This window comes from Oncorhynchus gorbuscha, unplaced genomic scaffold (genome assembly GCF_021184085.1).
Source record: "Oncorhynchus gorbuscha isolate QuinsamMale2020 ecotype Even-year unplaced genomic scaffold, OgorEven_v1.0 Un_scaffold_9130, whole genome shotgun sequence".
Lineage (NCBI taxonomy): Eukaryota > Metazoa > Chordata > Actinopteri > Salmoniformes > Salmonidae > Oncorhynchus > Oncorhynchus gorbuscha.
Genome location: NW_025752167.1, coordinates 1 through 8,993, shown reverse-complemented (window position 1 = coordinate 8,993; position 8,993 = coordinate 1). Strand labels below are relative to the sequence as shown.

At 43.5% G+C, this 8,993-nt stretch overlaps 1 pseudogene; it reads right to left on the bottom strand.

Moving 5' to 3' along the window:
* Window positions 1–2,009: 2,009 nt before the first annotated feature.
* On the bottom strand, window positions 2,010–8,681 carry LOC124030069 (annotated as a pseudogene).
* Between the last annotated feature and the right edge of the window lie 312 nt (window positions 8,682–8,993).

Here is an 8,993-nt window from a genome sequence, read left to right as displayed (position 1 = left end):
GTGCTTGTGTGCGATACCAACGCCAAACTGAACTTCAGCATGCCAAGTGAGGAGAATTACAACCATCGCCTCCACCCCACACACACACACACACACACACACACACACACACACACACACACACACACACACACACACACACACACACACACACACACACACACACACACACACACACACACACACACACACACACACCCCGGAGTGAGGGGAGAACCTACGTAGTGTTACCATGAGCGATAACGAGGAGGCTTAAGGATCTCTGACATCTAATCACTGCCTGCATTTCAAAGGGAAGAGCTACCAATTAAAATAGATGGAGCTCAATAAGGACTTACGACCTGGCCTCGACTAGCTGTGGAGAGATGGAGAGATGGAGCTCAATAAGGACTCACACCTGGCCTCGACTAGCTGTGGAGAGATGGAGATAAGGACTCACCTGGCCTCGACTAGCTGTGGAGATGGAGGGAGAGATGGAGCTCAATAAGGACTCACGACCTGGCCTCGACTAGGGAGAGATGGAGCTCAAGGACTCACGACCTGGCCTCGACTAGCTGTGGAGAGATGGAGGGATGGAGCTCAATAAGGACTCACGACCTGGCCTCGACTAGCTGTGGAGAGATGGAGGGAGGGAGAGATGGAATAAGGACTCACGACCTGGCCTCGACTAGCTGTGGAGAGATGGAGGATGGAGGAGAGATGGAGCTCAATAAGGACTCACGACCTGGCCTCGACTAGCTGTGGAGAGATGGAGGGAGAGAGGGAGAGATATAGATAGAAATAGAGCTAGACAGAGAGACAGAGGAGAGAGTGAGAGTGAAAGAACCATCTAGCATCCCGACTTCAAAACCAATCGCCATGTCTCAGTACCGAACAGGGAGTGGGAGAGAAAGGGGGAGAGAAATAGTAAAAGAGTGAGACAGAGAGAAAAAAAGAGGAAGAGTGAGAGAGGAAGAAAGAGGCAGAGAGAAAGAGGCAGAGAGAGAGAGAGGCAGAGAGAGAGAGAGGCAGAGAGAGAAAGAGAGAGAAAGAGGCAGAGGCAGAGAGAGAAAGAGAGAAAGGGGGAGAGAGATAGAGAGAGATAGTAAAAGAGTGAGACAGAGAGAGAAAGAGGCAGAGAGAGAGAGGCAGAGAGAGAGGCAGAGAGAGAGAGGCAGAGAGAGAAAGAGGCAGAGAGAGAGCAGAGAGAGAGGCAGAGAGAGAGGCAGAGAGAGAAAGGGGGAGAGAGATAGAGAGAGATAGAAGAGAGAGAGGCAGAGAGAAAGAGAGGCAGAGTGAGAGCAGAGAGAGAAAGAGGCAGAGAGAGAAAGAGAGAGAAGAGAGAAAAAGAGGAAGAGATAGTAAAAAGAGAGACAGAGAGAGAAAGAGGCAGAGAGGAGAGAGAGGCAGAGAGAGAAAGAGGCAGAGAGAGAGAGAGGCAGAGAGAAAGGGGGAGAGAGAAAAAGGACAGAGAGAAAAAAAGAGGAAGAGGAGAGAAGAGAAAGAGGCAGAGAGAGAAAAGAGTCAGAGACAGAGAGAAAAGAGGAAGAGTGAGAGAGGAAGAGAAAGAGGCAGAGAGAAAAAGAAGAGACAGAGAGAAAAAAGAGGAAGAGTGAGAGAGGAAGAGAGAAGAGGAAGAAAGAGGAAGAGAAAGAGGCAGAGAGAGAAAGAGAGAGAGGCTTGATGAATACACACGTGAGGTCCCTGCTGAGGTGACTTACAGGTTTATGGATAATAATAGGAACGGAGTGATGGAGCAGACTGATGGAGCAGACTGATGGAGCAGAAGGACAGAGGAGCAGATTGCAGAGAGAAGGAGCAGAGGACTTGCTGGAGGGTAGAGAGCCTCACAAACGTTTGATGGGATGGTTTGTGAGTCTCTAGTGAGACTGTGGGAAGAGTAATACCCTGGATAAGAGGGCTGTGATTATAGTGTGTGAGTGTAAGCGCATGTGATGCACATCATATGGAGTGTTCAAGTTGTCTGAACATGACAGTGGGAAGCACATCAATGACAAAGCTCCACGGGACACCGTTTACTCCGTGTATTTATTTGATAGGCTGCAGCCCATCTACGTACATTACCATTCCATAAGACAACAGTCCTGTATGGATCCCAGAAGTAATGACGACCCAAGAGCTCATTTAACATCATTACAAAAAAAGGGCACATATGGCCGTTATCTAATGACTACTAATTATCTCAATGTCTGGCATCCCAAATGGCACCCTATTCCCTATGTAGTTAACTACTTCTGAAAAGTAGTGCACTAAAACAGGGAATAGGATGCCATTTGGGATGCCAGACAATCCATTTTCATTTGCTCGGGAATAATTGAAGCAAAAACAGCCTTACTCCAGCTTCTGCACAGTAGAATTGGTCACAATCATGAATTACAGACATATTGGTGTGTGATGATCAATGCATTGCACGAAACCATGAATCAAAAGTGTAAACTCGTCATGATGAGCCTTCATCTAATTGAATAACAATGATACTCCCACAATGAATTGGAGGTACCATTGAAAATGATCAAATTCAATGGTCTTTCATTTCAGAGAAAAGAAATAAATCTATAAAACAGAAAGCACAGATATAATACACTTTGATTCTCCCTTTCATTCATAGAAAAATACAAACTAGAAACTCCTTCATGTGTGTTTTGAACCAGGCCTCTGGCAGTTGGGTAAAAGGCAGTTTGAGGTGAGGTGTTAATACCATCTGACAAACTGGTAACATATTTCATCCAGTCTGACATCATTAACTAATCAAGATCGATCGTTCCTCCTCCGTGACTTTGGTCGCACCTGCTGTCATCACGCGTGTTTGTTCCAGTGTGTGTGTTCTCCCGACTCATCACTTTCCCTTCCAGAGATCCGACTCGGGCTGGACCCAGTCCCCTCCCATGATGCTTTGCAGGCGAAAGTCTTGGAAATATTCCAAGAGGTGGCTGTGTCGTGAGAGAGAGAGAGAGAGAGAGAGAGAAAAAGTGCAGTCTGTCAGTTTGGTAACACACACAATGTGTGAATTTGAGACACACGCGCACACAGAAACCTGTGAATTTGCATTTAATTTTCTCAGTGTAATAAAACATGGGGCCGACTATTGGAATCTGTCCACTGACAGATAACACATCTAAGCACTGAATACTTATGCAGTGGTGGAGAGGTGACGCACACACACGCACGCACGCACACACACACACACACACACACACACACACACACACACACACACACACACACACACACACACACACACACACACACACACACACACACACACACACACACACACACACACACACACACACACAAACACACACACAGTGGTGGAGAGATGACACACACACACACACACACACACACACACACACACACACACACACACACACACACACACACACACACACACACACACACACACACACACACACACACACACACACACACACACACACACACACACACACACGCAGTGGTGGAGAGGTGTCTCTGTCACACACACACACGGAATAGTTATGCTGCAGAGGAGTAGACTTTATCTCCGTCATCTAAACATATTTTTAAAAGTAGAGTTGGCAGTGTGTGTGTTTGTATAGAGTCGGCAATGCAGTCTTCTCCTGAAAAATGCTCTGTTAGAGTTTCAGCCTTGAACATTGTGTGTCTAAAGAAGGAAGAGACTGTGTTTTGACTAAAGAAAGGCAGACAGACATGAACCCTCCTTTTCTACAGACAGACATGAACAGACAGACATGAACCCTCCTTTTCTACAGACAGACATGAACCCTCCTTTTCTACAGACAGACATGAACCCTCCTTTTCTACAGACCCTCCTTTTCTACAGACAGACATGAACCCTCCTTTTCTACAGACAGACATGAACCCTCCTTTTCTACAGACAGACATGAACCCTCCTTTCTACAGACAGACATGAACCCTCCTTTTCTACAGACAGACATGAACCCTCCTTTCTACAGACAGACATGGACCCTCCTTTTCTACAGACAGACATACAGACAGACAACCCTCCTTTTCTACAGACAGACATGAACCCTCCTTTTCTACAGACAGACCCTCCTTTTTCTATAGACAGACATGAACCCTCCTTTTCTACAGACAGACATGAACCCTCCTTTTCTACAGACAGACACCCTCCTTTTCTACAGACAGACCCTCCTTTTCTAGACAGACAGACATGGAACCCTCCTTTTCTACAGACAGACATGAACCCTCCTTTCTATAGACAGACATCCTTTTCTACAGACAGACATGAACCCTCCTTTTCTACAGACAGACATGAAGGACTGTCCTTCACAGACAGACATGAACCCTCCTTTTCTACAGACAGACATGAACCCTCCTTTTCTACAGACAGACATGACCCTCCTTTTCTACAGACAGACATGAACCCTCCTTTCTATAGACAGACATGAACCCTCCTTTTCTATAGACAGACATGAACCCTCCTTTTCTACAGACAGACATGAACCCTCCTTTTCTGGACCCTCCTTTCTACAGACAGACATGGACCCTCCTTTTCTACAGACAGACATGAACCCTCCTTTTCTACAGACAGACATGAACCCTCCTTTTTCATGGACAGACAGACATGAACCCTCCTTTTCTACAGACAGACATGAACCCTCCTTTCTGAACCCTCCTTTTCTACAGACAGACATGAACCCTCCTTTTTTAGACAGACATGGACCCTCCTTTTCTATAGACAGACATGAACCCTCCTTTTCTGAACCCTCCTTTCTATAGACAGACATGGACCCTCCTTTCTACAGACAGACATGAACCCTCCTTTCTACAGACAGACATGAACCCTCCTTTTCTACAGACAGACATGAACCCTCCTTTTCTACAGACAGACATGAACCCTCCTTTTCTACAGACAGACATGAACCCTCCTTTTCTACAGACAGACATGAACCCTCCTTTTCTACAGACAGACATGAACCCTCCTTTTACAGACAGACATGAACTCCTTTTTTTCTATAGACAGACATGAACCCTCCTTTTCTATAGACAGACATGGACCCTTTTCTATAGACAGTATCTACAGTGACTCGAGTCCTCTGACAAAGACAGACATGTCATTTATATTTATGTACAGTAGTTAGAGAGTCTTCTGACTCAAACTGCGGCTCTGCATCGAAGCGGACGTTGTGGCCCTAAACATATCATTGATCAATGTTGTAGCAACATTTTGCTCATGGCTAACGAGTCATTAGCAACACTTTCACAGTACATTACATTTATTCAACCAAAAAAGGCAAGCCGCCATAATCATCTCACTGATCAGATGGATCAACACTGTAGGCCTCAATACCATTACTGATCAGTATTTAAAGGGTCAACACTGTAGGCCTCAATACCATTACTGATCAGTATTTAAAGGGTCAACACTGTAGGCCTCAATACCATTACTGATCAGTATTTAAAGGGTCAACACTGTAGGCCTCAATACCATTACTGATCAGTATTTAAAGGGTCAACACTGTAGGCCTCAATACCATTACTGATCAGTATTTAAAGGGTCAACACTGTAGGCCTCAATACCATTACTGATCAGTATTTAAAGGGTCAACACTGTAGGCCTCCAATACCATTACTGATCAGTATTTAAAGGGTCAACACTGTAGGCCTCAATACCATTACTGATCAGTATTTAAAGGGTCAACACTGTAGACCTCAATACCATTACTGATCAGTATTTAAAGGGTCAACACTGTAGGCCTCAATACCATTACTGATCAGTATTAAAGGGTCAACACTGTAGGCCTCAATACCATTACTGATCAGTATTTAAGGGTCAACACTGTAGGCCTCAATACCATTACTGATCAGTTTAAGGGTCAACACTGTAGGCCTCAATACCATTACTGATCAGTATTTAAGGGTCAACACTGTAGGCCTCAATACCATTACTGATCCAGTATTTAAAAGGGTCAACACTGTAGGCCTCAATACCATTACTGATCAGTATTTAAAGGGTCAACACTGTAGGCCTCAATACCATTACTGATCAGTATTTAAGGGGTCAACACTGTAGGCCTCAATACCGTACTGATCAGTATTTAAAGGGTCAACACTGTAGGCCTCAATACCATTACTGATCAGTATTTAAAGGTCAACACTGTAGGCCTCAATACCATTACTGATCAGTATTTAAAGGGCCTCAACACTGTAGGCCTCATACCATTACTGATCCAGTATTTAAGGGTCAACACTGTAGGCCTCATACCATTTGATCAGTATTTAAAGGGTCAACACTGTAGGTTGAAGTATGTGGAGTATTCTACAATGTTATTGATCCATCCTCAGTTTTCTCCTATCACAGCCATTGAACTCTGTAACTGTTTTAAAGTCACTATTGGCCTTATGGGGAAATCCTGAGCAGTTTCCTTCCTCTCGGGCAACTGAGTAAAAAAATAAAACATAAATAAAAATACATAATTCCACTTTGACATGATGGGGTATTCTGTGTAGGCCAGTGACAAATTATTTTTGTAATCAAATCAAATGTATTTACATAGCCCTTCGCACATCAGCTGATATCTCAAAGTGCTGTACAGAAACCCAGCCTAAAACCCCCAAACAGCAAGCAATGCAGGTGTAGAAGCACGGCAAGCATTTAATCCATTTTACATTCAGGCTGTAACAACAGCACAATGTGGAAAACGTCGGTCTGTAAATACTTTCTGAAGGCAATAAACAGACTCACAAGTTGGGCTTCTGTCCCTCCACTAAGTCAACCTGGGGGACGGGGTGAGGGACTCGTAGGTACGCCCCGCCCAGGACCAAATGGATAAAGCGTACGAGTTCATCTTGTTCACGTTAGGGGGGAAGTAGCACCAGGGAAGAAGAGCCTCACCCTCCCACCTGTTTCCTGTGATGGTTGCCGTGAACGACAGAGGCAGTTGTTGCTGGAAACAAAAACAAAATATTGGTTTAAGACCAAACTGATGACTGTATCTGTTGGACCCTTAGATTACTGTTAGGGTGAGTGACGAAATACAGGTCTGTGTGAATATAACTAGATGAAATATATTGGGGCAGAACTAAATATTCATAAGATATGAGTGTAATACATTGTACTGTTCCATTGTTCATTCATTCATGCATTAATTCATTAATTAATCCATTCAGTCATTCATCCATCCATCCATCCAATCATTCAATCATTCATCCATCCATTCAGTCATTCATCCAGTCATTAATTAATCCATTCAGTCATTCATCCATTCATCCATTCATCCATTCAGTCATCCATCCATCCATCCATCCATTCAATCATTCGTTCATCCATTCAATCATTCATCCATCCATCCATTCAGTCATCCATCCATCCATCCATTCAATCATTCGTTCATCCATCCATTCAATCATTCGTTCATCCATTCAATCATTCATCCATCCATCCATTCAGTCATCCATCCATCCATCCATTCAATCATTCGTTCATCCATTCAATCATTCATCCATCCATCCATCCATCCATTCAGTCATCCATCCATCCATCCATTCAATCATTCGTTCATCCATTCAATCATTCATCCATCCATCCATTCAGTCATCCATCCATCCATCCATTCAGTCATTCATCCATTCAGTCATTCATCCATTCAGTCATTCATCCATCCATTCCGTCATTCATCCATCCATTAATCCATTCAATCATTCATTCATCCATTCCGTCATTCATCCATCCATTAATCCATTCAATCATTCATTCATACATTCCGTGATTCATCCATCCATTAATCCATTCAATCATTCATTCATCCATTCAATCATTCATCCATCCATTCAGTCATTCGTTCATCCATTCACTCATTCAGTCATTCATCCATCCATTCAGTCATTCATCCATCCATTCACTCATTCATCCATCCATCCAGTCATTCATCCATCCATCCATTCAGTCATTCATCCATTCAGTCATTCATCCATCCATCCAGTCATTCATCCATCCATCCATTCAGTCATTCATCCATTCAGTCATTCATCCATCCATCCATTCAGTCATTCATCCATCCATTCAGTCATTCATCCATCCATCCATTCAGTCATTCATCCATTCAGTCATTCATCCATCCATCCAGTCATTCATCCATCCATCCATTCAGTCATTCATCCATTCAGTCATTCATCCATCCATCCAGTCATTCATCCATCCATCCATTCAGTCATTCATCCATTCAGTCATTCATCCATCCATCCAGTCATTCATCCATCCATCCATTCAGTCATTCATCCATTCAGTCATTCATCCATCCATCCAGTCATTCATCCATCCATCCATTCAGTCATTCATCCATCCATCCATCCAGTCATTCATCCATTCAGTCATTCATCCATCCATCCATTCAGTCATTCATCCATCCATTCATTCATCCATCCATCCAGTCATTCATTCATCCATCCAGGCATTCATCCATCCAGTCCCATCCATTCATAGGGAGGATGTGAGGGTGTTCACGTACCATGAATGCGTGACCTCTTCCAGAGAGCAGTAACACCAAGTGTTGTCCATGTCTGCAACAGAAGAGCAATAATCAGTATAGTGCTACTGGAGAACCATCAATCAGACCATCAACGCCTTTAGAGAACGGCTCTACTTACGGACACACTTCCACCTCTAGATAGTTCACAGTAGTACTGTCCAGAAAGAACGCCTCAACCACTGTAGAGAAAAAATATCAACAGGGTTATATTATACGCATTGAAAACCATCTTGTTGTGTCTATGTGGCCTAAAGTAGGATGACTGAAAAAACATCAACAGGGTTATATTATACGCATTGAAAACCATCTTGTTGTGTCTATGTGGCCTAAAGTAGGATGACTGAAAAAACATCAACAGGGTTATATTATACTCATTGAAAACCATCTTGTTGTGTCTATGTGGCCTAAAGTAGGATGACTGAAAAAACATCAACAGGGTTATATTATACGCATTGAAAACCATCTTGTTGTGTCTATGTGGCCTAAAGTAGGATGACT